At 45.9% G+C, this 27,053-nt stretch overlaps 1 protein-coding gene across 1 annotated transcript in view; it reads left to right on the plus strand.

The window, feature by feature from the left end:
- The window catches only part of SLC17A8 (solute carrier family 17 member 8), a 140,727-nt gene that overhangs the window by 99,999 nt on the left and 13,675 nt on the right, over window positions 1-27,053 (plus strand). The window lies entirely within an intron of this gene.

The raw sequence follows: 27,053 nt of genomic DNA on the forward strand, positions 1-27,053 counted from the left end.
GAGTTCTTGAGGTTGATGTTTTGGAAGTAAGAAAAATGGTCAACTACAGTTAGGTCCAGAAATATTTGGACAGTGACACAATTTTCGCGAGTTGGGCTCTGCATGCCACCACATTGGATTAGAAATGAAACCTCTACAACAGATTTCAAGTGCAGATTGTAACGTTTAATTTGAAGGTTTGAACAAAAATATCTGATAGAAATTGTAGGAATTGTACACATTTCTTTACAAACACTCCACATTTTAGGAGGTCAAAAGTAATTGGACAAATAAACCAAACTCAAACAAGATATTTTTATTTTCAATATTTTGTTGCGAATCCTTTGGAGGCAATCACTGCCTTAAGTCTGGAACCCATGGACATCACCAAACGCTGGGTTTCCTCCTTCTTAATGCTTTGCCAGGCCTTTACAGCCACAGCCTTCAGGTCTTGCTTGTTTGTGGGTCTTTCCGTCTTAAGTCTGGATTTGAGCAAGTGAAATGCATGCTCAATTGGGTTAAGATCTGGTGATTGACTTGGCCATTGCAGAATGTTCCACTTTTTTGCACTCATGAACTCCTGGGTAGCTTTGGCTGTATGCTTTGGGTCATTGTCCATCTGTACTATGAAGCGCCGTCCGATCAACTTTGCGGCATTTGGCTGAATCTGGGCTGAAAGTATATCCCGGTACACTTCAGAATTCATCCGGCTACTCTTGTCTGCTGTTATGTCACCAATAAACACAAGTGACCCAGTGCCATTGAAAGCCATGCATGCCCATGCCATCACGTTGCCTCCACCATGTTTTACAGAGGATGTGGTGTGCCTTGGATCATGTGCCGTTCCCTTTCTTCTCCAAACTTTTTTCTTCCCATCATTCTGGTACAGGTTGATCTTGGTCTCATCTGTCCATAGAATACTTTTCCAGAACTGAGCTGGCTTCATGAGGTGTTTTTCAGCAAATTTAACTCTGGCCTGTCTATTTTTGGAATTGATGAATGGTTTGCATCTAGATGTGAACCCTTTGTATTTACTTTCATGGAGACTTCTCTTTACTGTTGACTTAGAGACAGATACACCTGCTTCACTGAGAGTGTTCTGGACTTCAGTTGATGTTGTGAACGGGTTCTTCTTCACCAAAGAAAGTATGCGGCGATCATCCACCACTGTTGTCATCCGTGGACGCCCAGGCCTTTTTGAGTTCCCAAGCTCACCAGTCAATTCCTTTTTTCTCAGAATGTACCCGACTGTTGATTTTGCTACTCCAAGCATGTCTGCTATCTCTCTGATGGATTTTTTCTTTTTTTTCAGCCTCAGGATGTTCTGCTTCACCTCAATTGAGAGTTCCTTAGACCGCATGTTGTCTGGTCGCAGCAACAGCTTCCAAATGCAAAACCACACACCTGTAATCAACCCCAGACCTTTTAACTACTTCATTGATTACAGGTTAACGAGGGAGACGCCTTCAGAGTTAATTGCAGCCCTTAGAGTCCCTTGTCCAATTACTTTTGGTCCCTTGAAAAAGAGGAGGCTATGCATTACAGAGCTATGATTCCTAAACCCTTTCTCCGATTTGGATGTGAAAACTCTCATATTGCAGCTGGGAGTGTGCACTTTCAGCCCATATTATATATATAATTGTATTTCTGAACATGTTTTTGTAAACAGCTAAAATAACAAAACTTGTGTCACTGTCCAAATATTTCTGGACCTAACTGTATAAGGATTTGAGAAAAAAAAGGCCAGCTGTGATAGCTAGATAATTTGGGCCAGAACATCCCCACTAACTGGGGTTAGTACCTACTAAAAGTAGTCCAAGAAAGTTTTATATGGTGAACACGTGGACCCAGTTACGAGCACCCAGGGCTTGATGTGCGTGGAGAACCAGGCTGATCTCACTAAAGACTTATGGTAGTAGAAATTGCTACATAATGCTGTCTGTTATAGAAAGAATAAACGGTGCATCGCAGCTTGGGCTATACCTGCAGATTGATCAAAGTGCCACCATCGGCAAAAGCACCTATGATGAGAACATTAGCATCACAATTGGAGCAATAGTAGTAGCTGGCCTGGTATGATGCATGCCATTTTTTTTTTCATTGTGAGGACAGTTGGCTGTGTGTGTGTGCCACTAACCTGTATAAATGAAATAGAAATAGAGAGACAGGCGCAATATGAGAAGCATCCGTGGATAGATTTAGGATAGATATTTAGAACTGCTCACCTTTGCAGGTTGTGTGCCCCCGCACAACTCCAGTGAAAGCGTGTCAGTCCAGGGTATTCCTCCGTTCTGATTGCAGTGTCCAAGCTTATTGAATCCAGACTTATGGTATCGTTGTCGGCTCCTGAACTCCACCGGCACCTTGGGATACAGGTTTTCCTCCACGATCCTCCAGTTCCCAGCTGGATTCTATAATGGGTTGGCAGGTCCTTTGCAGCTACTACCGAAATCCCAGGTAGGGAGTGGGTATATGGAAAAGAGTTGTTTCGGTCTGATGTAGCGCATAAGGAACCACTTGTTGATATTAAATGTTGTACTTTATTAATTATAAGCTCCTATTAATACAACGCGTTTCAGCAGATAATATGCTTTCATCAGATATGATACCTGATGAAAGCATATTGTCTGCTGAAACGCGTTGTATTAATTTAAACATTTAATATCAACAAGTGGTTCCTCATGCCCTACATCAGACCGAAAGAACTTTTTTCCATGTCACTAACCTGTGGAACAGATGGCACCAAAATGCACTCTGGAAATAAGTAAAGTCATTGGACCTAGTGTGATGCTCTGGGAAATGGTCTGCTTGGGATCTATGAGTGTGTGCCCTCTGCTCTGCTAATGACCTAAGACTGACATCCTCAACAATTCAAACCTCCCACTCCCATCTTCAAGATTTCTCACAAGCTGCACCTATCCTCTGGAACACATTACCAAAAACAATCTAATTAATTCCCAACATCCACACCTTTAACCCCTTAAGGACGAAGCCAGTTTTGTACTTAATGCCCAGGCCATTTTTTGCAATTCTGACCAGTGTCCCTTTATGAGGTTATAACTCTGGAACGCTTCAATGGATCCTGGTGATTCTGACATTGTTTTTTCGTGACATATTGTACTTCATGACAGTTATAAATTTAGAACGATATTTTTTGCTTTTATTTGTAAAAAAAATCGGAAATTTGATGAAAATTTTTAAAATTTTGAAATTTTCAAACTTTTAATTTTTATGCCCATAAACCAGAGAGTTATGTCACACAAAATAGTTAATAAATAACATTTCCCACTTGTCTACATTACATCAGCGCAATTTCTGAAACAACATTTTTTGGGGTTAGGAAGTTAGAAGGGTTCAAAGTTCATCCGCAATTTCACATTTTTTCAACACAATTCACAAAACCATTTTTTTAGCGACCACATCACATTTGAACTGACTTTGAGAGGTCTAGGTGACAAAAAATACCCTAAAGTGACACCATTCTAAAAACTGCACCCCTCAAGGTACTCAAAACCACATCCAAGAAGTTTATTAACCCTTCAGGTGCTACACAGGAACTAAAGCAATGTGGAATGAAAAAAAGCAAAAAATAAAATATTACCTAAAATGTTGCTCTACCCCAAAATTATTCACTTTTAGAAGAAATAACACAACAAAATGGACCCCAAAACTTGTTACCCACTTTCTTATGAACGCGTTAATACCCCACCTCTGTTTGGACAAATGGGAGGGCTTGGAACGAAAGTAGCAATATTTGAATTTTGGAAAGCAAATTTGGTTGAAATAGATTGCGAGCACCATGTTGCATTTACAGGTCCGCTAAGGTACCTAAACAGCAGAAACCCCTCACAAGTGATACCATTTTGGAAACTAGACCCCTTAAGGCTCCTATCTAGGGGTATAGTGAGCATTTTGGACCCACAGGTACTTCACAGATTTTGATAACGTTACATTGTTATATTGAAAATTTTCATTTTTTTCACAAAAATGTTGATTTAGCATCACATTTCTCACTTTTTCAAGAGGCAGCAACAAAACATGGATCCCACAGGTTGTTATCCAATTTCTTGTGAGAGCAGGGATACCCCACATGTGGCCAAAAACCTCTGTTTGGATAAATGGGAGGGCTTGGAATGGAAGGAGCACCATTTGAATTTTGGAAAAGTTGAAATAAATTGCGCACACCATGTCACATTAGCAGGGCCCCTTGGGTGCCTATACATCAGAAACCCCCCACAAGTGACCCCATTTTGGAAACTGGACCCCTCAAGGATTTTATTCAGGAGTATAGTAAGCATTTTGATTCCACAGGTACTTCACAAAAATGTTAATTTCTCACTGTTAGGCTATGTGGCCATAATCCAGCGACACGTCGTCTAGTACACAGTGTCAGCCTTCCTGCAGAGATGTGAGTGTTGTCCACGGGAGAACGCAGCTGCCCATGCCCACGATTTGGGTTCAGGCTGCTGTGGACTTTAGTTCTATTCTACATGCAGAGAACACTCTCGTCTCCGCAGCATAAATTGACATGCTGAGGCTCGGGAAGCTGCACCACAGGTCAATGTATGCTGCGGAGAAAAGAAGCACATTGGGCATGGGATTTCTAAAAATCCTTCCACTGTGCTTCTACTGCACAATGCAGCGTTATGGACGCAGGAAAAACACTCTGCACCCAAAACGCTGCAAACCCTGATTGTGGGCACATAGCCTAAAATGCTACAATGGATGAATGGATAGATGACAAACATTTATAACATCCCACCCCCCTGCATATTCTAAGCTGGCGCCCTTCAGTGACTTTCATGTGGCACTAAAGGGTGCCTAGCCTTGTATTTAGCCCAAAAAGAAAAAAAAATAATTAAAATAAATGACGTGGGGTCCCCCCTATTTTTGATAGCCAGCTAGGGTAAAGCAGACAGCTGTAGCCTGCAAACCACAGCTGACAGCTTCACCTTGGCTGGTGATCAATTTGGAGGGCTCCCAAAGCTGGTTTTTTTTTTAAATTTTTATAATAATTAAAAAACAAACAAACGTGGGGTCCCCCCAAATTAGAGCACCAGCCAAGGTGAAGCTGACAGCTGGGGTCTGGTATTCTCAGGGTGGGAAGAGCCATGGTTATTGGACTCTTCCCAGCCTAAAAATAGCAGGCCGCAGCCGCCCCAGAAGTGGCGCATCCATTAGATGCGCCAATCCTGGCGCTTCGCCCCAGCTCATCCCGCGCCCTGGTGCGGTGGCAAACGGGGTAATAAATGGGGTTGATACCAGATGTGTAATGTCACCTGGTATCAAGCCCAGCAATTAGTGATGTCACGGCGTCTATTTGATACCAGACATAACTAATTGACAGTAATACAAAAAAAAATTGACAACAAAAAAATTTTTATTTGAAAAAACACTCCCCAACCATCCCTCTTTGACCAATTTATTGAAAAGAAAAAAAAAATCTCCTGTAAGCCATTTTGGAAGTCCCATGATCTTCTAGAATATGGGGGGCACGTTCAGGGAACGTGTCCCCCATTTTCTAGGAGTTCAGACCTTCCATTTGAGGAGAGTGGGTGCAAAGAATCTGCACCCACCCTTCCCGGGTAACAGCTGCAGACTCTGTGCAGCAGCAGCAGCAGCAGCAGCCAGCGTCTGAGTCAGACACAGGAAGCTGTCAGCCGCGCTCTGCACATGTGACCGGCACTGTTGTGAAGGAGCCGGAGGAGGGGGCCGCGGGGGATCAGTGCTCCCACAGGTACGGGGGACACCGGGGAACACCGGGGTGGGAGTAGGGGGTGACCTGGCAGGGCCTGGGGAGCAGTATTCTGTCACATGTGTGATGGCACATGCGACAGAAGTCAAAGGAAATGGGCAAATGCGGGCGGTGCGCTGCTGTGCGCGCCGCCATTTTGGATTTTCGGGGGGGGGAAGGGGGGGGGGTTAGGGGTCGGCACTTCGGCGACCCCGGGGGACCGGAGGGGACCGGGGGAGCAGATTTATCTCCCAGCTGACATGTTTGATCATGCCAGATGGGAGATAAATCATTGTTTACCGGCGCTGTGATTTACTATTACATGATCATCGGTATACGGTGTATACCGGTGATCATGTGAGCGGGGACCGGAAAAACTGGCCCGAATCATGATCTCCAGGGTCTCAGCTACCCCCGGTAGCTGAAACCCCGGAGATTTTCTGACGCTGACGTTTATAGACGGCGGATCAGAATAAGGACCTGATTCTGCCGCCGTTTATCTCCGTAAGGCGGTCGTAATGGGGTTAAGCGGGCACTAAAAACGCATTTCTTTAGACTAGCCTATCACCTCACCTCCCTCATCTAATTTAGTCCCTTTCTACCCTTCATAAATTTTACTTCCAATTCTTGTCCCCTGTATCTTCTGATTCCACTCCTCTTCATGTACTTTTTTTTTACACTCTATGTATAAATTCTGGCTGGTGACCGGTCCACGCAGCTGGTTTTGAACCCCTATTAAATCGATGGCTGTACCATATATAACAAGCTTTTCTCCCCCCATTCACCTTTTGTGCCTCCCCTATTTCCTCATAGACTAAGCTTACGAGCAGGGCCCTCACTCCTCTTGGTATCTTAATTTTGTTTTTTGTAATGTCTCATATTGTCTGTACATGTCCCCTCTGATTTGTAAAGCGCTGCGGAATATGTTGGCGCTATAGTAATAAAACGTATTATTATTATTATTCTTAGCCTTCCATGTACACAGTAAATCCATTGATGCTGTCGTAAAGAAATGTAAAGTAAATACTGTTCAGTGGGACAGGTCAACCAATTCATCTCCTGATTCTTCCCTAACAGATGAGGTCAGAAAAGAGAAAGATTGGGCATATTGAGTGTCAATCGTGGATCCTCTTGTTTTCACTGAAGATAAAACACCTTGGTGTAGTGGCTTTCTCTTCTCTACCCCATTAAGTGCACTTGAACGTTCAGGCGAAAGCTATTGTGTTTCTCTAAAAATAATGCAGAGCCTTAAAATATTTTTTGCTCTGAAAGATGAGCTAGAGCTTAAATTCAGGGGATGGTTTATTTTTTTTTTCTTCCCATGAACAACAATCCACATTCATTCTTCAACATATATTCAATTATAACAATATTCACCAGACATAAACAATATTATTTGCTGAGAGCATGTTATCAAAATGGCTGCATGGTCCCCCTCTATAATTATGGACAAAAATAGTCTGAGAATAAAATCCTACAATAAATAAACCTGAGTATGACCACATATTGGAATACTATATTCCTATATTAAAAGTACAAAAGCCTTTATCGGTACAATTACAACATGAAATCACAATATGTAACAAAATACATTGAGAGGATGTATATCAAGGAAAAAATCTATGGAAAATTCCTCAGTTTTCCCCACCTTCCACCTAACGCTGTCTCTGCATACCAGCCAGCCTCCTCTTCAGTTCCTCTAGACTCCTGCAGTTGAAGGATCTTTGGTCCTTCAACTACCATGATATCACCAAAGGTCCTTAACCAGTTTAACATTGGAATGGAAATGCTGAGGAGCTCTTAGAGAGTGGAGGCCTAGGGAATTCACAAGTCCCCCCCTCCCAAACACTAGTTCTGACTGTAACTAGGGCTTATTTTTGGATTAGGGTTTATATTTCAAGCATACTCCAGAAATCCTTTTAAATCATGCTAGGGATTATTTTCTGGGTAGGTCTTACTATTAGGAAAAAAATGGTATCTGCGGAATGAATGTTCTGCTGTCAGCTATCTCATGGGTATTGTCAGGTGAAGGGCTCTTGTCCACTTGCGATTTTCATGTGTGAGTGCGATCCGATAAAAATCGGATCACACTCGCACCAATGTTAAACTATGAGGCATTGTCCACTAGCTTAATTTTATAAGATACGACTCGTACTCCCGGTGAAATCGCAGCATGCTGCGATTTGCACCGAGACTCAGCTCTCGCACCCCCATAGAGGCCTATGGGAGTGAGAGAAAAATCAGAATATGGGTGGCATGCGCATGTCATACAGATGGCATATGCATGTCACACGGATCATTGACACTTGCATACAGCGTCGGACTGGCTACCGGAGAAATCTCCAGTAATACCAGTCCTGGCCGTGGTTGCATGCACTGAACTCCGGAGCTGTCACTTTACTACAAGGCACACGCATGGGTACAATACCACAAGGATGGGCACAATACCACAAGGATGAGCACTTTACTACAAGGCACACGGATGTGTTACATTACTACAAGATGTTGGCTAAGATTGCTATATGCTGCTAATTTCAAAACAATATTACAAGAAGGTGATAATGTAAAAAAAAATTCTAAATAAAACATGAAATTTATTTTCGCCTTTAAAAATGCTTTTCTATATATAAACTTAACTAAACAAATAATTGCAGGTTTGTTATAATAAACAAGGTAAAAAATGTTAAAAAATTGATCCAAAGATGAATAGAAAAATACCATGGAATCACTAAAAATGTCACTTTGTCCTGCAAAGAGTGTTGCCCCTCTTAATTTTTTTTTTCTATGGGCGGCCCATACACTCAGCTAAATTTGAGACCCCTGCTCTAGCACATTGCATCTGTCAAATTGGCGACTGCTCCATTTGTATAACTGTCTAATTTTAAATGCAGTCAGTTTATTTTATGATATGTCTCAAATGCCAAATAGGAAGAGGTTTGGTCATAATATATGATTTGTATTATTTTTATTATTTTTTGATAAATGAGATGTGATGTGTTTGTTTCACTTAAATGACAAATTTACCTTTAAAATGAACGTCAACTTTTTACACGATGTAATTTTTCAGATCAACATTTTATACTGTGCTTTGAACACCCTCTGATATACAGTTAGATCCAGAAATATTTGGACAGTGACCCAAGTTTTGGCATTTTAGCTGTTTACCAAAACATATTCAAGATGCAGTTCTATAATCAGTTGGACTTAAAGTGGAGACTCTCAGCTTTAATTTGAGGCTATTTACATCTTAATTGGAGTAAGGGGTACTTTGCACTCTGTGACATCGCTAGCCGATGATTGCGATGCCGAGCGCGATAGTCCCAGCCCCCGTCGCACATGCGATATCTTGTGATAGCTGCCGTAGCGAACATTATCGCTACGGCAGCTTCACACGCACTTACCTGGTCGGCGACGTCGCTGTGTCTGCCGAAGAATTCCTCCTTCAAGGAGGTGGTGCGTTCGGCGTCACAGCGACGTCACTAATCGGCCGGCCAATAGATGCGGAGGGGCGGAGATGAGCGGGATGTAAACATCCCGCTCGCATTCTCCCTTCCGCATTGCCGGTGGACGGTGGGCGCAGGTAAGGAGATGTTTGTCGCTCCTGCGGCTTCACACACAGCGATGTGTGGAGCTGCAGGAACGACAAACAACATCATACCTGCGGACGCACCGACATTATGAAAATGAACGACGTGACACAAATCACCAATTTTTGACTGTTTCATGCTCGTTCATCTTCTCTCCTAGGCTTTACACGTTGCGACGTCGCTACCAGCGCCGGATGTACGTCACTTTCGATTTGACCCCGACGATATCGCAGTAGCGATGTCGCAACGTGCAAAGTACCCCTAAGAGTTTAGTAATTACAGCTCTTTTAATGTGTTGCTGACACTTTTTCAAGGGACCAAATGCAATTGGACAATTATCTTAAAAATGCTTTAATAGGCTGCATGGGCTATTCCCTTGATAATCCAATCATCAATTAAGTAGTTAAAGGTCTGGAGATGATTCCCGGTGTGACATTTATATTTGGAAGCTGTTGGTGTGAACCTACAACATGGAGTCAAAGAAGATCTTAATGTATAAGAAATAGACTGCCATTAGGCTGAAATAAAGCAGAAATGTTAGGAAAGGACACATCAACAGTTTACTAGATTCTTCACAAAAAAGAGCACACTGGTGAGCCTGGGAGCTGAAAAGGCCTGGATGTCCATGAAAGACTACAGAAAGATGAAAGATGCTCGCAAAATACTTTCCATGCAGAAATAAAAAAAACTTCACAACATCCATCCAAGTAAAGAAACCTTAAAACGAGGACTTAATGAGAGCAAATATAGAGTGTTCACCACAATGATCAAACCATTAATCAGCCCTAAAAATTACAAAGGTCAGATTAGACTTTGTCCAACCCCCAAAAAAAACAGCTAAAAAGGTCAGCCCAGTTCTGGAAAAGCATTCTTTGTACAGATGAAAATAGGATCAACCTGTACCATACAGATGGGAAGAAGAAAGTATGAAGAAGGCTTGGAATGGCTCATGTTCCAAAGCACACTACAGCCTTTGTAAAATATGATGGAGACTAGAGTTGAGCGCGGTTCGCGGTTCGAGGTTCTCCAGTTCTAGGCTCGAGTGATTTTGGGGCCTGTTCTAGATCGAACTAGAACTCGAGCTTTTTGCAAAAGCTCGATAGTTCTAGAAACGTTCGAGAACGGTTCTAGCAGCAAAAAAACAGCTAATTCCTAGCTTGGTTTCCGCTGTAATAGTGTAAGTCACTCTGTGAATCACACTATTATGACATTTCAGTGTATAGTGTGCGTGAACAGCGCCTTCAGATCACTGCTGTTTCTATAATGGCGATCGCCATTTTTTTTTTTTTTTTCCTTGTCTTCCTTCCCTAAGCGCGCGCGTGTAGTGGGGCGGGCCAGCATGTCAGCCAATTCCAGACACACACACAGCTAAGTGGACTTTTAGCCAGAGAAGCAACGGCATGTGTGATAGGATGTCCATGTCACATGTCCCTGCATTATAAAACCGGACATTTTCCTCCAGGACGCCATTATCTCTTCTGCGTCTTTGGTGTCAGACATCACTGGCGCAGCTCCGTCCTGAGTCCTATCGCCGATACAACTGTATGCGTTCCATACACAGCGCTGGACAGCTTAGGGAGAGCACTTTCTATCAGTCCTTTTAAGGGCTCAAACCGGTAGGGTCAGAGCCATAGGTGACAGGTCCTGAAAACAGAGACAGCGTCTGTGTAGCCAAGGTCAGGGATTTCGTCGCTGCATTTCACCATTAGGAGGGAATAGAAAGGCAGGCTTCCATTCCTCTACCCAGAGCCCCACAATCCTGGCACTGTACCCTCCTGTCCTCTGCACACTCCAACTCTTTTTAACTAAGCCATTATGCTAGCAAACAGTCAGTGTACCTAGTGGCATCCTAAACATGGCTATTGGACTTTTGTGTAGTCACAGTAGTGCAAAGATATTTGCAGCACGTCTGCCTGCATTGCACACTCCAACTCTTTTTAACTAAGCCATTATACTAGCAAACAGTCAGTGTACCTAGTGGCATCCTAAACGTGGCTATTGTACTTTTGTCTATTCACACTATTGTAAAGATATTTGCAGCACCTCTGCCTGCATTGCACACTCCAACTTTTTTTAACTAAGCCATTATACTAGCAAACAGTCAGTGTACCTAGTGGCATCCTAAACGTGGCTATTGTACTTTTGTCTATTCACACTATTGTAAAGATATTTGCAGCATGTCTGCCTGCATTGCACACTCCAACTTTTTTTAACTAAGCCATTATACTAGCAAACAGTCAGTGTACCTAGTGGCATCCTAAACGTGGCTATTGTACTTTTGTCTATTCACACTATTGTAAAGATATTTGCAGCACGTCTGCCTGCATTGCACACTCCAACTTTTTTTTAACTAAGCCATTATACTAGCAAACAGTCAGTGTACCTAGTGGCATCCTAAACGTGGCTATTGTACTTTTGTCTATTCACACTATTGTAAAGATATTTGCAGCAAGTCTGCCTGCATTGCACACTCCAACTTTTTTTAACTAAGCCATTATACTAGCAAACAGTCAGTGTACCTAGTGGCATCCTAAACGTGGCTATTGTACTTTTGTCTATTCACACTATTGTAAAGATATTTGCAGCACGTCTGCCTGCATTGCACACTCCAACTTTTTTTAACTAAGCCATTATACTAGCAAACAGTCAGTGTACCTAGTGGCATCCTAAACGTGGCTATTGTACTTTTGTCTATTCACACTATTGTAAAGATATTTGCAGCACGTCTGCCTGCATTGCACACTCAAACTTTTTTTTAACTAAGCCATTATACTAGCAAACAGTCAGTGTACCTAGTGGCATCCTAAATGTGGCTATTGTACTTTTGTCTATTCACACTATTGTAAAGATATTTGCAGCACCTCTGCCTGCACTGCACACTCAAACTTTTTTTAACTAAGCCATTATACTAGCAAACAGTCAGTGTATCTAGTGGCATACAAGAAGTGGCTGTTGTACTCCATTAGTGCCCCACTGGTGCCAAGCTATTTCTAGCACCTGTGCAGGACACCCTCCTGCTCTGTTTTTAATAAGCTATAATGATAGCAAAAAATACTGCCATTTAGTGGCATCATAGAACTGGCTGTTGTATTCCATTAGTGCCCCACTGGTGCCAAGCTATTTATAGCACCTCTACATGACACCCTCATGCACATTTTGCTACGCTAATGTTATAGCAAACTCAGGGAATTCCTTGCTGCATTTGATAATTCGGAGGGATAGAAAGTCAGGCTTCCTTTAGCTTTTCCTTCTGTTCATAAACAGCATCTCCAAGAGCAATTTCCCCTCCACGTCTAAGTGTGGAGAGGCAGCTAGTGCGCATGCGTGTGCCGATTTACCCCAGCTGCAGCCTAATTACAGTGTTTCGCCTAGTGAGTCTGCTCAGCCTGACTGTGCCATTCCTGACGCTAAGTCTTCATTTCGGGATGCAGCGCATGCTCCCACACTAAGTGTGAAAAGCCTCTTTGCACAGGTGCTTGCATTCCGTGCCGGGTCCAAGTCCTGTTTTGTGCCTAGACACCATGCTAAAGCTGATAGTCTTTTTTCAGAGACTGTATTTCATGCTACTGAGCATGCTCAGGCACTTACTGCATCAGAGACTATGTCCGGTAATAAACTCTTTGGCCCTGCCCCTGATGTGGGGGTCCCATATAGACCACAGGGCATCAGGTGTCCTCCCAAATGGCTTGCAGAGGCCCACCCCTATGACTTGTCACCGCATTATTGATGGTCAGACGATGACTGGTGAGGTGTTTGGGTCATGGCAGCCATGAGGTCATCATTGAAGTTGCGTTTCCAAATAGGACGCTAGTTATGCCACTCATGACGTGTCACTCTACTTTTGTCTCCAGGAGGTGCATTGTGGTTCACCCTGGTTTGGGGCGGACCCAGGTTATAAAAGGGGCTGGAGCCAACAAGGAGGTGCGCAGTCTTCTATTATGCTCCGAAAGAGCACACCTCCATGTGTTGAACCCATTGCGGCTTTAGGCCAGAGGTAGGCAAGGATAGGGTGTTGATGCAGGCCACCACCACAGTTGGTAACGCAGAACGGTTAAGACCAGCTCCTGTCCTACCAGTCCTGCTTGTGCAGCCCAGTGGCATTAACAGGCCTGCTGCTGCTGATGCGCCTGCTGTCCACAGGTGTGCCCCTACGCATACGGTCAGCGTACTCAATGGCCCCTGTGTTGTTAACAGGGAGTTCCTGGGCTGGGTGGGCATGTGGACCCTGTGACGCTAACAGGGCTTCCAGTCTACAGATCCGAATGGCGTCTAACTCGGTTCAGGCTACTATTAGTTTCATAGCCACACAGCTCTGTATCCTCCACCAAACCTTCCAGTTGCCAACCTCTCCTTTTCCAACTGGGAGCACGGTGGACACTGACTGCTGATGGGGATATATACCTTTCTCTTTCTTTTCTTATTAATTTTTGTTATATAGCGGTAACATAGTATATACCACTTTATCCAAATCTGCCAGTCCCACTGTAACAGATGGTGTTTCTTCAGCAAATGTTACTGTTGCTTAACCACCAAATCCACGGACCAAAACTTTATCCCCTTTCCAACACACCTGTTCCCCTTTCCACCAGCATCTGTCCTTTTTCAACTCATTTTGGTATATGACCAAAAGTGCAACTCTGCAGGGACACCGTACTCAATGCCATCTCAGCACAGCAGCCAGCCCTCGGTCCCTCAGATGTGGACAAGTAAAAGACCATTTCCTCCTATCCATGACAAAGCGTTGAGATTCACTCTGTGCAGCACTGGTGTTTAGTGGAAAAGTAGATCTAAAATTGCGTACCACATTCTGCAGATACTCCTGTATACGTGCGTCCATTTCTATGGCAGGAATTATTTTGCCAAATTTTGTCTTGTACCGGGGATCTAACAGTGTGGCAACCCAGTATTCTGGATTACTTTGAATTCGTACAATCCGAGGGTCATGTTGTAGGTAGTGCAGCAAGAAGGCGCTCATGTGTCTTGTGCATCCAGGAGGACCAAGTCCTTGGTGTGTTGGTGGCAGAGACGTGAGAATCGTGCCTCCTTCCTCTGCCCTCTCCCCACAACCTCGCACAACCGAAATGTGAGCAAGCTCTCACTCATCTGCTGAGTCTTCCATGCCCATCGCTAGTTCGTCCTCCATTTCTTCATGGGCTCCTGCACCTTCCTCAACACTTTTTGCTGATACTATGTGCCCTTGTTAATCCCTCTCCCTCACCATGACTGCCGCATAGGTGCCGCTGACCATCTGGACCTCGTAGATCTTGTTATCCCTTCCGCATATGACTCCTCCTGTACTTCCTCCCCTTCCTCTTGTCCCAACACCTGACTCCGAATAATAATTACAGTGTGCTCCATCCTGTAGATGACCAGAATTGTCACGCTGAGAATGACATTGCCAGTGCTAAACATCTTCGTCGACATTTGTAAACTGTGTAGCAGGGTGCATAGGTCCTTGATCTGACACCACTCCAGCAGCGTGATCTGCACCACCTCTGGATCAAGTTATCCCAGGCTATATGTCATAACGTATTGCAGCAGGGTTCGGCGGTGCTGCCACAAACGCTGCAACATGTGCAGATTCAAATTCCTGCGTGTGGGCACATCGCATTTCAGGCGTTTAACCACCAGACCTAAAGACTTCTGTAGCGACGAAAGTTGTTGAGCTGCTGTGTGCGCACGATGGAAGTGAGCACATAGCGAGCGTGCACGCTGCACAAGGCCATGTAGGCCGTGATGGTGTTTTAAAAATTGCTGGAGAATTAGGTTCAACACGTGAGCCATACAAGGCACGTGTGTCACATTGCCCTGACGATGGCCCGCAGCCAGGTTTGCATCATTGCCGCACACGGCTGTTAAGTCACCAACGGAGTCCACTCCGTCAATTTGTACTCCGGTCGCCAGATGACAACGTGTTCCTTTCATGAATAGTGCTGATGATGGGAGAGGAGTCGATGCCAGCGGCGCAGGTGGACGCAGGTTATGCTCACCCACTGGGCTGCATTACCTTGACAGATGCAGAATCTCTGGCTGAATGTAGCTGGTGGGTATCTCACAGATGAAATACCATCATTCAGCTACAACCAATGGGAAGACACCACACCCTTTTTTATGCCCATCCTGTCTGCAGACCACTGCCAGACATAGCTCTGCTTTTACCCCCAGTTCAGTTTTATGATTTTGTGTGCTTGTTACCTGACTACTTTTCCTGCTTGCTGTTTATGTACCTTGTTGGCCGATCCGCATTTCACCTCTGCTTGTTTTCTGATTAAGTCCTGGCCGTCCCATTCTGTTCCTGTTCCTCAATTAATGTTTTGACCCTGCCTGACTACTATTCTCTGGAACTGCAGCCTTCCACAGGTATTAATCACCTTGGGCCCTGTGCAATTCCTAATCCCTGTATAGGGGTTAAAGGGTTTCAGGGTTCTAGGGGTCCTGCTTGGTGAGTGGCTTCCCTCTAGCCTATCATTTACAGCCCATCTGAGTGTGTGGATCAAGCAAGGCGTTACACCGTGCTCTCTGCAGAAGGCCATGTGGGCCAGGATAGTGCTTTAAAAATTGCTGGACAACCAGGTTCAACACGTGAACCACACAAGGCACGTGTGTCACATTGTCACAGCGAAGGGCCGCACCCATGTTTGCATCATTGTCGCACCCGGCCTTCCCTGGCTGCTGGTTGAGTGGAGACAACCATTGATGAAACTCGGTCTCCAGAGCTAACCGTCCACAACTTCTCAGCGGTGTGACTCACATTTCCCATACATTTCAAAGTAAAACTTTGACCGCCTGATGGCATTGAGCTCTGCTGCCAGCATAGTAAGGAGGTGTGTGGTAGTCCTTGTGCGCAGTTACAAGGAAGGGTGGCCTGACCACACAGGGTTTGCGCCAAGGTGGAGGACCCACACGAGGTTGAAGAGGCAGAAGCAGTGTATTAACTTCTACATACAGAAGAAGGATTGAAACAACTCGTGGGGACGGCAAGACTTGTACAGCAGACCCTTCTCCATCTCTCCCCACAGTAACCCATTGCCCAGTCAGCGACATGTAACGCCCCTGTCCATGCTTACTGGGCCAATTATCTGTGGTGAAAAGCACCCTGTCACACAGAGTTTCTCAAGGAATCAGTGATGTTTAGTGCGACATGCTGGTGTAGCGCGTGCACGCCTTTGTTGGAGAAGGAGTGGCGCCTGGGCATCGGCTCTTGGGGCACTGCGATGGGCATAAGGTCTCGAAAATCCTCGGTTAAAAAGGTTGGAAAGGCAGCATTTTGGTAGCCAACAGTTTCCAGATGCTGAAAGTCAACCTCTAAGCCATGTCATGCCCTTCTAAAAGCATGTAAAACACAGCGCGGGGACTCCAACCACAGTCTCCCTCGTTTCCACTAACTGGGCCACACACACCCCACTTGACTGGCATCGGTTGAGCCCCCTTTTGAAAAAGAAAAAGATGCTTTGCATGAAGCACTCTCAAAAATACGCGTGCCTTTCCCGTCCCCTGGCTGACCCAGGGGAAGAAAAGTCCTCTGAGAGCCATGATTTGTTCATTTTGGTTCTTTTAGAAACACAGCGAGGGGACTCCAACCACAGTCTCCCTCGTTGCCACTAATTGGGCCACACACACCCCACTTGACTGACATCAGTTGATGCCCCTTTTCAAAATGAAAAAGATGCTTTGCATGAAGCACTCTCAAAAATACGCGTGCCTTTCCCGTCCCCTGGCTGACCCAGGGGAAGAAAAGTCCTCTGAGAGCCATGACTTGTTCATCTTGGTTCTTTTAGAAACACAGCGAGGGGACTCCAACCACAGTCTCCCTCGTTGCCACTAATTGGGCCACACACACCCCACTTGACTGACATCAGTTGATGCCCCTTTTCAAAATGAAAAAGATGCTTTGCATGAAGCACTCTCAAAAATACGCGTGCCTTTCCCGTCCCCTGGCTGACCCAGGGGAAGAAAAGTCCTCTGAGAGCCATGACTTGTTCATCTTGGTTCTTTTAGAAACACAGCGAGGGGACTCCAACCACAGTCTCCCTCGTTGCCACTAACTGGGCCACACACACCCCACTTGACTGGCATCGGTTGAGCCCCCTTTTGAAAAAGAAAAAGATGCTTTGCATGAAGCACTCTCAAAAATACGCATGCCTTTCCCATCCCCTGGCTGACCCAGGGGAAGAAAAGTCCTCTGAGAGCCATGATTTGTTCATTTTGGTTCTTTTAGAAACACAGCGAGGGGACTCCAACCACAGTCTCCCTCGTTGCCACTAATTGGGCCACACACACCCCACTTGACTGACATCAGTTGATGCCCCTTTTCAAAATGAAAAAGATGCTTTGCATGAAGCACTCTCAAAAATACGCGTGCCTTTCCCGTCCCCTGGCTGACCCAGGGGAAGAAAAGTCCTCTGAGAGCCATGACTTGTTCATCTTGGTTCTTTTAGAAACACAGCGAGGGGACTCCAACCACAGTCTCCCTCGTTGCCACTAACTGGGCCACACACACCCCACTTGACTGACATCAGTTGATGCCCCTTTTCAAAATGAAAAAGATGCTTTGCATGAAGCACTCTCAAAAATACGCGTGCCTTTCCCGTCCCCTGGCTGACCCAGGGGAAGAAAAGTCCTCTGAGAGCCATGACTTGTTCATCTTGGTTCTTTTAGAAACACAGCGAGGGGACTCCAACCACAGTCTCCCTCGTTGCCACTAACTGGGCCACACACACCCCACTTGACTGGCATCGGTTGAGCCCCCTTTTGAAAAAGAAAAAGATGCTTTGCATGAAGCACTCTCAAAAATACGCGTGCCTTTCCCGTCCCCTGGCTGACCCAGGGGAAGAAAAGTCCTCTGAGAGCCATGACTTGCTCATCTTGGTTCTTTTAGAAACACAGCGAGGGGACTCCAACCACAGTCTCCCTCATTGCCACTAATTGGGCCACACACACCCCACTTGACTGACATCAGTTGATGCCCCTTTTCAAAATGAAAAAGATGCTTTGCATGAAGCACTCTCAAAAATACGCGTGCCTTTCCCGTCCCCTGGCTGACCCAGGGGAAGAAAAGTCCTCTGAGAGCCATGACTTGTTCATCTTGGTTCTTTTAGAAACACAGCGAGGGGACTCCAACCACAGTCTCCCTCGTTGCCACTAACTGGGCCACACACACCCCACTTGACTGGCATCAGTTGATGCCCCTTTTCAAAATGAAAAAGATGCTTTGCATGAAGCACTCTCAAAAATACGCGTGCCTTTCCCGTCCCCTGGCTGACCCAGGGGAAGAAAAGTCCTCTGAGAGCCATGACTTGTTCATCTTGGTTCTTTTAGAAACACAGCGAGGGGACTCCAACCACAGTCTCCCTCGTTGCCACTAACTGGGCCACACACACCCCACTTGACTGGCATCAGTTGATGCCCCTTTTCAAAATGAAAAAGATGCTTTGCATGAAGCACTCTCAAAAATACGAGTGCCTTTCCCGTCCCCTGGCTGACCCAGGGGAAGAAAAGTCCTCTGAGAGCCATGACTTGTTCATCTTGGTTCTTTTAGAAACACAGCGAGGGGACTCCAACCACAGTCTCCCTCGTTGCCACTAATTGGGCCACACACACCCCACTTGACTGGCATCGGTTGACCCCCCTCTTGAAAAAGAAAAAGATGCTTTGCATGAAGCACTCTCAAAAATACGCGTGCCTTTCCCGTCCCCTGGCTGACCCAGGGGAAGAAAAGTCCTCTGAGAGCCATGTCCACATTGTCAGTGGACAGACACGTGTGCTTATCTGCCAGCAGACCCCCAGCAGCACTGAAGACAGGTTCCGAGAGAACGCTGGCGGCAGGACACGACAAGATCCCCAAGGCGTACGTGGCGAGCTCAGGCAATTTATCCAGATTGGAAGCCTAAAATGAGCAGGGCTCAAGTTGCACAATAATGGAATCGATGTTTCCTTGCATATACTCATATATCTGTGTGTCCTCCTCTTTTTCCTTGTCCAGCTCTTTTGTTTTCGCATGAGTATATGTCCTTGTCACTTTCCCATGTGTTGTGAGTTGTTTGTCACCTTTTGGACACCTTTGAGGGTGTTTTCTAGGTGTTTTTCTGTGTTTGTGATTGCCTGCCATTGTTTCCTATGCAGTTCGAGTTCGGTTCGTCGAACGTTCGACGAGCCGAACTCGAACGGGACCTCCGTTCGGCGAACCGACCTCGAGCCGAACCGGAACCGGTTCGCTCATCTCTAGTGGAGACAGTGTGATGGCCGGGGATGCATGGCTTCCAATGGCCCTGGGTCACTAGTGTTTATTCATGATGTGACTGAAGAAGCAGCAAGATTAATTTTGCAGTGTACAGGATTATACTTTCTACTCACATTCACCCAAATGTAGCAAGATTGATTTACAGCGCTTCACAATACTGATGGACAATGACCCCAAACACACTGTGAAAGCAACTCAGGAGTTTAAGGGGTACTTTGCACACTACGACATCGCAAGCCAATGCTTGCAATGCCGAGCGTGATAGTCCCTGCCCCCGTCGCAGCTGCGATATCTTGTGATAGCTGCCGTAGCAAACATTATCGCTACGGCAGCTTCACATGGACTTACCTGCCCTGCGACGTCGCTCTGGCCAGCGACCCGCCTCCTTCCTAAGGGGGCGGGTCGTGCGGCATCACAGCGACGTCACATGGCAGGCGGCCAATAGAAGCGGAGGGGCGGAGATGCAGCGGGACGTAAACATCCTGCCCACCTCCTTCCGCATAGCCGGCGTGAGCCGCAGGACGCAGGTAAGGAGATGTTCCTCGCTCCTGCGGCTTCACACACAGCGATGTGTGCTGCCGCAGGAACGAGGAACAACATCGTAACATCGGTCCTTCCTAAATTATAGAAATGACCGACACTACACCTGTGTCGCCCGGGGACCAGGGGTACTCATATCCGGGCCACGGGGTCACTTCTGTGGGTATCACGGTGGCGTGACCCGGTCTGTGATCCCAGGCTCCACAGTAAAAAGGGGATTGGGTAAGGGAGATTGTCCGTGACGCCACCCACGGGTTGTGGTGATGGTGGACACCACCGCTGCGATGAAGGTGCGGGACTCCCGGGAACGGTGTTAGGATGCAGCTTTGGATGTTAACCCCTCCGTGGGTAGGGGCAGTTGGTCCCGGGGCCCGTTCGGGGATAAGCAGGGAGCAGGGCGCAGTGCCACGGTGCGGTGTCCGAGGGCACGGGCGTACTCACAAGTATTTCACACAGAGTCACTGGTAAACTAGGAATTGCCGGTGTTCGCAGCCTTCGGTATGGGGGTGTTAGTGTCCCACACATGGTGCAGCAGCTCCTGTTCTTTCCCTGCAGCCAAGTGCCTCTCTCTCCACTCTCTTCCTCTTTCTCCTCAGCCGGGAATGGGGAATCCACTCCCCTGCAGTGATCCGGGTCACCCTAGGTACCGACGGGCCACTACCCTGCTCCGGCTACCTCTGGCCCCTTCCTCACTACAGCCTGTCCCGGCCCTTTCGGAGCATGCTTCACTATCAGCCTGGGAGCTACAACTCCAGACTCCTCTTCTGTCTGTCTCTCCACACACTCTGCTCCAGCCCCTCCCCTCTGCTCTGCTTTTCTCTTACCCTGGGGGATGTGGTTTGTCCTGCTGCACCGGTGTGGGATCAGATTACCAAGGAGGATTAACTCTTTCTGTGACAACCTGGCTTTGCCAGGGCGTCACCCCCCCCCCCCTGGTAAAATACAGCCCGTCCTCGGGCTGTCTGGGCACCAACATTTATTGAAACTGGAAAAAGGAAAAATCAACACATTACAATCATACATCTTCCCACATCGGGAGGTACGTTTTCTAAAACTTTAAACTGTTCTGCCACCCCACACCTGCAGAGCAGATGGCCTCCTCCTGAACTTGAGGGCGTTCAACAGGGGTGACAGTCCATAAAACAGTCAACTTTTTAACTTGTGGGTAGCCGTCCATGCTCCACTACCACTGCCGCTGCCGCCACTCCCAGTACGGGGCACGGGTTTCGTGCTCTGCCTCCTGCTCAGAAGCCAGGCCCACTTGGATGCCCTCGGCGCCGGCTACAACCGGCCTCGCTAACTGCCGAGGGCTCCATCTCTCACTGGCCTGCTCCTCCTCTCTGCAGATGCACTCCGGCTGCTCCACAGCCGTGACGGGGTACCTGGGAGCGGCTGGCGCCACATCTGGGGCAGACTTCCAATCGGGTGCCACCTCCGTTGCGGCCGGGCGGACTGCCGGAGCCGACGTCATCACCGTGGCGGCTGGGCGGACTGCCGGAGCCGGGTAAGATGTCATCGGGGTTGCGGCTACTGCTTATCCAGGAACGGAATTAGGCAAAGTCCTGGCGTCCCTGCCTTTACAGTCCTGGTCACATGAACTGCGGTTCCTTCCTCCTGCTCCCCCTTGGTACTCGGGAGCAGTCCTTCTAGCAACTTTTAAAGTTTTCCTTTCGCTTCCGGTCCTCCGTATCTTCACTTCCGCCCGCGTTCTCAGGGGGCGGAGCCTCTTTTTCGTGCCCACCGCTTGGGGAAGAAGGCGCTGGGCGGGAGATTTTCACGCCCAAAATGGCGGCAAAGATGGCGACTTTCAAAATTTTTGCAGCGGGGCACCGCTGACAGTCCAGAACAAGGCGCACTTCTTCCAGGTAACTGGATGGGTTCGATCCTGTTCGTGACGCCAAATGTGTCGCCCGGGGACCAGGGGTACTCAGATCCGGGCCACGGGGTCACTTCTGTGGGTATCACGGTGGCGTGACCCGGTCTGTGATCCCAGGCTCCACAGTAAAAAGGGGATTGGGTAAGGGAGATTGTCCGTGACGCCACCCACGGGTTGTGGTGATGGTGGACACCACCGCTGCGATGAAGGTGCGGGACTCCCGGGAACGGTGTTGGGATGCATCTTTGGATGTTAACCCCTCCGTGGGTAGGGGCAGTTGGTCCCGGGGCCCGTTCGGGAATAAGCAGGGAGCAGGGCGCAGTGCCACGGTGCGGTGCCCGAGGGCACGGGCGTACTCACAAGTATTTCACACAGAGTCACTGGTAACTAGGAATTGCCGGTGTCCGCAGCCTTCGGTACGGGGGTGTTAGTGTCCCACACACGGTGCAGCAGCTCCTGTTCTTTCCCTGCAGCCAAGTGCCTCTCTCTACACTCTCTTCCTCTTTCTCCTCAGCCGGGAACGGGGAATCCACTCCCCTGCAGTGATCCGGGTCACCCTAGGTACTGACGGGCCACTACCCTGCTCCGGCTACCTCTGGCCCCTTCCTCACTACAGCCTGTCCCGGCCCTTTTGGAGCACGCTTCACTATCAGCCTGGGAGCTACAACTCCAGACTCCTCTTCTGTCTGTCTCTCCACACACTCTGCTCCAGCCCCTCCCCTCTGCTCTGCTTTTCTCTTACCCTGGGGGATGTGGTTTGTCCTGCTGCACCGGTGTGGGATCAGATTACCAAGGAGGATTAACTCTTTCTGTGACAACCTGGCTTTGCCAGGGCGTCACACACCGATGATACGATTTCGACGCTTTTGCGCTCGTTAATCGTATCAAAAACGATTTACACACTCCGATATCGACAGCGACGCCGGATGTGCGTCACTTTCAATTTGACCCCACCGACATCGCAGCTGCGATGTCGTAGTGTGCAAAGTACTCCTAAGGCAAAGATGTGTAATATTCTGCAAAAGGCCGAATCAATCACCAAATCTTAACCTCTTCAACCATTGAGCATGTATTTCACATGCTTAAGACAAAACATAAGGCAGAAAGACCCATAAAAAAAGCAACAAATGAAGTCAGCTCAGCTGCAGTAAAGGCCGACAAATCATCACAACGGAGGAATCCCAGCATTTGGTGACGTCCATGACTTCCAGACTTCAGCCAATCGTTGCCTGAAAAGGATTATCAACAAAGAATTAAAAATTAACATTTTATTTATGGAAAAGTATATTTGTCCAAATTCTTTTGAGTCTCTGAAATAAAAAAGCTTTATAGAAAATTGGCTACAATTCCTAAGCGTTTCACAAGATATTTTTATTCAACCCCTTTAATTAAACCTGAAAGTCTGCACGTTCCAAAATAGTGCAGAGCCCAAATCACAAAGATGTAGTCACTGTCCAAATATTTCTGGCCCTAGCTGTACATAGACATATTACATTAACATGAAAATAATTCTGCCTAGGATAGCCACCATTATGGGGAGTTTAGGACCTTCTGTTCACTGTGTTATAACTATATGTGTCTTACAATAGGTATACAGTAAGTGATTATTGCAAGGAGAAGACTTTTTCTTTTCTCTGAATGGGATTTGCAAGTATGTGATGGTAATATGAGCGTCTACTGTTATAAGATAAATTGCCACATAATCATTGCTGAGCAGTGTCACTTTGACATCAGTTACATTATAATTTAGGTCCTCTTGCCCAATATCACTGCATGTTTTAGTCTAAAGTTAATATTCGATATAAAAGCCACAAATATCATCCTTATATAGAAACTTTAACTTCATATTTTAATGCATTGATTATTAAGTCTTGACACATTTGATTAAAGGGAATCTCTCAGCGGCTTTTGCTATCCTATTTGAGAGCCGCATGAGTAGTGACAGATGCAATAATTCCGATTCTGAAATGCTCACTTTTTTATCGCAGATGTGGTACAACTTAGCGATGAGTGACTCTTTTAAAATTCAGATTTGCCAAATTTTTCCAAGAAATTTGTTTCTCAGTGAATAGATTCACCATAAATCAAAAACACTCCAAAGTCGCCTTTATCTAAAATATTGTATTACATTATTCACTTTTATTCATGCACTAATCATCTTCATCAGTGGTGTAACTAGCGTTTGATGGGACTTGGTGCAAAATTTGGACCTTAACCATCCCCCTGCATGTTGGGCAGATGTATGTATTTGTATGTATACATTTTGCTTTCTAAATCCTTTAAACACATACAAGTTTCCCCACCCTTATGTAATAATGTACCCCATCCTGGGCTTCTTCCTTGTAAACACTGTCCCCCTACTAGTATATACTGTCCCCCTCCTGGTATCTACTGTCCCCCATCTGGGGCCCTCCTGGTATATACTGTCAGCTTTCTGGTATATATGTCCTATCCTGGTAAATATATCTCTGTTCTGTATAACACAAAAAAAACCCAAAACATGTACTCATCATCCCCGGCTCCCATGTTGCGTGGCGTCTACATGGAATCCTCAAGCGCCGTGGCCTGATGAATGAAGAGGAGAGGATCCATTCAGCTTGTTATCACCACACAAGCCAAAAGCTTGCATCTCTGATATAAAGATACAGCGGGTGAAATAAGTATTGAACATGTCACCAATTTTGGAAGTAAATGTATTTTAGCGGTGCTATTGACATGAATTTCTTACCAGATGTCAGTAACAATCCATCTAGTCCACACAGGCAAAGAAATCAAATCATAGATGACCATAAATTATGCTATGTGTAGTAATGAGAAATTACACAGGAAAAAAATATTGAATACATGAAGAAAGAGAGGTGCAAAAAAAGATGGCTAAAAAGGTGTCTCATTACCAAGGTGCCACACAAGAAGCATCCCATGATGGGTAAAAGGAGTGAACTTTCTCAAGACCTTCACAACCTTATTGTTGCAAAACATACTGATGGCATAGGTTATAGAAGAATTTCTAAACTACTGAAGGTTCCAAAGAGCATTGTTGAAACCATAATCCAGAAGTGAAAAAACATAATTTCATATAAACATGCTGTGAAGGAAATATGTAACTGTAGGCATAAATGTACGACAGCAGCAGGCAGCAGAAAATTAACATTAATCTAAGTCTGCCATCTCTACACAAAGGGCATAACCTTTAAGTATTTTTATTATAGGAACTCAAGGGAGGGTTTCTTGAGAATACACAGGTTGTCATTTATGACACCTCTGCCAAAGCTTCAGTGCTTAAATAGATGGTTACTGGTGACCAGGCCTGACATTCTCTATTTACTATTGGAAGGGGAGTTCTTGGACAAAAACTGGACATTTACTATGCAGTGTACTCACCCCTAAATTAGCTCATGATCCGGACCTACAGATCTAAGATTAGAATATTAAAATCGAGGCCATCCTGGAAACACGAGCCCAGGGTCAAACGTATAAAAAGCTGGGTGACTTAAAAGAAAGCTGTTCATATCTGGGGATCTGCCAATGCTGATATGATCCATATTTCATTTTCTCCTCCCGCCAAGGAAACAGAAGACCTTTTTAGACTGGAAAGTTTAGGTATTTCTGTTATTTTCTCCCTTTATTGTATAATTGTTTTGCATATTTGTGTGTCATTTTTATCTTTATCTTTTATATATTTTCAAGGTAACCACTGTATTTTTTATATTAATGCTTAAAACTTTAAAAAAGTTTGATCCTTGTATGCTCTAAAGAATCCATAACCTTACAGAGTGTGTTGTTTGTCAGTCAGTAGTATATTTCAGTGACTCATCACCCAGTGTGTTTGATGAGTGGTGGCAGCATGTTGTGTAACCGGGGTGTGTGGACTGTATCCGGGTGTGATTTATGCCCACTTGATAGCCTATAACAGAGGTTGAGTGCTGGATTGAGTGAGGGGAGATAAATTAACCCTGGCAGACGCATCCCACATCATTTGCTGAGAAGTGTGTACGTGACACAGGCCACAGCCAGGTGCTCTTCACAAGATTTCAGAAAGAGGAGTAAAAAGAATTATCAGGAGAGTTCTCCAAGAGCCAAGGACCACCTATGGAAAGCTAAAGAAAAAGCTGTCATCAGCAGGTACAATTGTTTCAAAGAAAACAAAAAGTAATGCACTCAACCTCCATGCACTGTATGCACTGTTATGATCTGGAACCATGAAAGATCACAATAGCTCATTGGCAAAAAGGTGACAAGAGCATTGATAACTAATCTGGCCGCCATCCCCTTACTAACCATCAACACTAGAAGTAGCTGAGGGGTGAACTAACATCCTATGCACCGCAAATCCAGCCGGAGAACTAGCTATCATAAAGGAAGGAAGGATGAATAACTCTCTGCCTCAGAAATAGACCGCAAAAGGTGTAGCAAGCCCCCCACATTCAAAGACTACGGTGATATAGGAAAATACAATACACAGATGTATGATAGGATTAGCAAAGGTGAGGCCCCACTAACTAAATAGGAAAGGATGGGAAAGAGGCTGATGGTGGCCCGAGAAATACCCTACAAAAACCCAAATACCTGATAGTACAAAAAGGTCCTCAGATCGCACGATCTGCACTCCGTCCTATATCAGGCGCTTTTGTCAAACCAATGAACAGAAAACAGGAAAAATTACAAATTCAAGAAGCAACAAACACATGGACTTAAGCCCGCTACACACGCTTCAATATATCTCACAATCCGTCGTTGGGGTCAAGTTGTAAGTGACGCACATCCGGCATCGTTTGTGAGGTATCTGCGTGTGACATCTACGTGCGATCAGGATTGAACACAAAACCGTTGATCGCAAACACATCGTATCATTCTCTAGAATTGAGCGTTTTGTTGCACGAACCTAGTCAATTGTAACGTGTGACATCCCTCATACGATTTTGGTGTCTGATGCTATGTGCGCAGGTGTGCGCTCTGCACCGCAGCTTAAAAAAGGTCCGCTTCAGAGCGCAGCTGAAAAGCTGCGTTCTGAAGCGCCTCACAATGTCTGTCATTCACTAATCTCTGTCAGTCGGTCACTATCTCTGTCCCTCACTCTCTGTCCATGTCAGTCTATCC

The sequence above is a fragment of the Anomaloglossus baeobatrachus genome, chromosome 4, assembly GCF_048569485.1.
Source record: "Anomaloglossus baeobatrachus isolate aAnoBae1 chromosome 4, aAnoBae1.hap1, whole genome shotgun sequence".
Classification (NCBI taxonomy): domain Eukaryota; kingdom Metazoa; phylum Chordata; class Amphibia; order Anura; family Aromobatidae; genus Anomaloglossus; species Anomaloglossus baeobatrachus.